Source organism: Cyprinodon variegatus, unplaced genomic scaffold (genome assembly GCF_000732505.1).
Source record: "Cyprinodon variegatus isolate N-32 unplaced genomic scaffold, C_variegatus-1.0 Scaffold729, whole genome shotgun sequence".
Lineage (NCBI taxonomy): Eukaryota > Metazoa > Chordata > Actinopteri > Cyprinodontiformes > Cyprinodontidae > Cyprinodon > Cyprinodon variegatus.
Window position 1 is genome coordinate 387,994 of NW_015151182.1, and position 2,565 is coordinate 390,558.

The following is a 2,565-nucleotide window of genomic DNA, read 5'->3' on the forward strand; positions in this document are numbered from 1 at the left end:
CAGTGTCTCTGCAGCGACCAATCCTGGGTTGCAACACAAGATTGAGGGAGCCTTTACAGCTGACAGCCTCAACTTAGCCTATCATACATATCCTGTTGATCAGCTGCAGAGGAAGTATAAACACCTGCAAGGGATCCCAGTGCCGGCGTTGAAGCGAGTCGAACCACTGCTCCTTATTGGTTCAGACCAGCCACACCTGATTACTCCCATAGAACCGGTTCGGCTTGGCCCACCTGGCAGTCCAGCAGCTGTCCATACTCAGTTGGGGTGGACCCTTCAGGGACCAGGTCTTTTGATGGGGCGGCCAACCCAGCCTGTCCTAAGTTTATACACATCCTCCCAATCGGATGAGCTTTTTAAGCATGTAGAGCGACTCTGGCAGATGGATGCAGTGCCTTACACATCTGAAAAGGAAGTGACCAGGTCAAAGCAGGATCTTCAAGCTGTAGCTCTGCTCGAAGCTAAAACAGTTCGCATAATGGTGGATGGTGTGCTGAGGTATGCCACACCTCTCCTCCGACATGCACAGATGCCACAACTGAATGCACCAAAGGAATCTGTCATGGCCATGCTTCGAAGCACAGAGAGACGCCTATTAAAGGATCCCCATCGGGCTGATGCCTACAAAGTAGAAATGGAGAAGCTGATTCATTCTGGAGTAGTAAAGGAAGTAAAACCAAACACCTCATCAAAGGAGAGCTGGTACATTCCCCATCATCTCGTCAGTCATAATGGGAAGAATCGCCTGGTTTTCAACTGCTCTCATAAATACCTTGGACAGTCCCTGAATCAGTTTCTGCTGCCTGGCCCCACTCTTGGAGCCCCTCTACTTGGAGTCCTAGTTAGGTTCCGTGAATACCCAATAGCTGTGAGTGGCGATATCAAGGGTATGTTCCATCAAGTACTTCTCCTCCCGGAGGATCGCCCCCTGTTGAAGTTCCTTTGGCGGGATTTGAAGGTGGATGAACCTCCTAAAACCTTTGAGTGGCAGGTCCTGCCCTTTGGGACAACCTCAAGCCCCTGCTGTGCAACCTTCCCCTACAGCGTCATGTGACAGAACATACACAGCCTGATGACCCCCTGAGATTCTCAATTGAGAAGTGTTTCTATGTAGACAACTGTCTACAGAGTGTTGGTTCACCTCAAGAGGCCAGAATCCTGGTAGACCGACTGAGAGAACTGCTAAAATCAGCCGGCTTCGAGTTACGTCAGTGGGCCTGCAATGATCCGAGTGTTGTGAGTCATTTGCCCCCTGAAGCGAGGTCTCAAAGCCTGGATCTGTGGCTGGCAGAAGACAAATCCAACTCTTCAGAGACAACACTTGGGCTCAGTTGGGACTGGAATACAGACTCCTTGGGCTATAAGCACAGACCTGTGTCCTATGAGACGCCAACTCTTCGAAACATCTATAGAGTTCTGGCGTCACAGTATGACCCTTTAGGCTATTTGCTACCTTTCACTACTCGGGCCAAGCTCCTCCTTAGGCAGTTGTGGGATAAGAAGCATGATTGGGATGACTCAAACCTTCCATCCTCACTCCTTCGAGCTTGGAACGACTGGGAGGAGGAGCTTAAGTTTCTGCCTCAGCTTACATTCCCACGTGCTTACGCTCCTGCTCAAACAAACTTAGAAAAGGACATCCGTGAAGTGCACATCTTCGCAGATGCATCTGAGAAAGCCTATGGTGCCGTAGCTTACATGAGGACTGAAGAGTCCAGCGGTCAGGTTCACCTCACCTTCATCCTAGCTCGTTCCCGTGTAGCTCCAAAACGCACCCTCTGTATCCCGCGCCTAGAGCTTTGTGGAGCCTTGGTGGCAGCACAGTTGAGCAGTATCCTGAGGAAAGAACTCACCTCAACTATCACAAGGACAATCCTGTGGTCAGATTCGACTACTGTCCTCAACTGGTTGAGCTCGCAGTCCTGTCACTATAAAATCTTCGTAGGAGCTAGGATAGCTGAGATACAGGAGTTGACAGAAAACTGCACCTGGCGCTATGTAGACTCCGGAAGCAATCCAGCAGATGACCTGACAAGGGGGAAAGCCTTGGCAGAACTCAAAGTGCCAAACAGGTGGTCAGATGGACCCTCCTTTCTGCTCCTCAGTCCCGACACATGGCCAGAAAAGCCTAACTCTGAACCCTTTAATGAAGAATCAGAGCTCCGAAAGGCTGTCTTCTGTGGAACAGCGACCACCTCCGCACCCATCTGTCAGGGTGAAATAGAGTACAAGACATGGCAGGAGCTCTTGGATGCTTCTGTTAAGGAACTTCCAGGGCAAACGCTCTCAACTTCTCCACCTAGTGCTGCAGCAGAAGAAGCCATTCTTAGGCGAGCTCAACAGGAGTAATTTCCAGAAGAATGTCGTTTACTTGCTGAAGCAAAATCTGTTTCATCCAGAAGTCGCTTACTCACCGTGGCACCTGAACTGGATACCTCAGTAGGCCTTATTAGAGTAGGAGGTCGATTACGACGTCTAGGAAGTCTTGATGAATCGACACTGCATCCTATTGTCCTGGATCCTACTCACCCCTTCACACGTCTTCTTATCCAGAAATATGACACT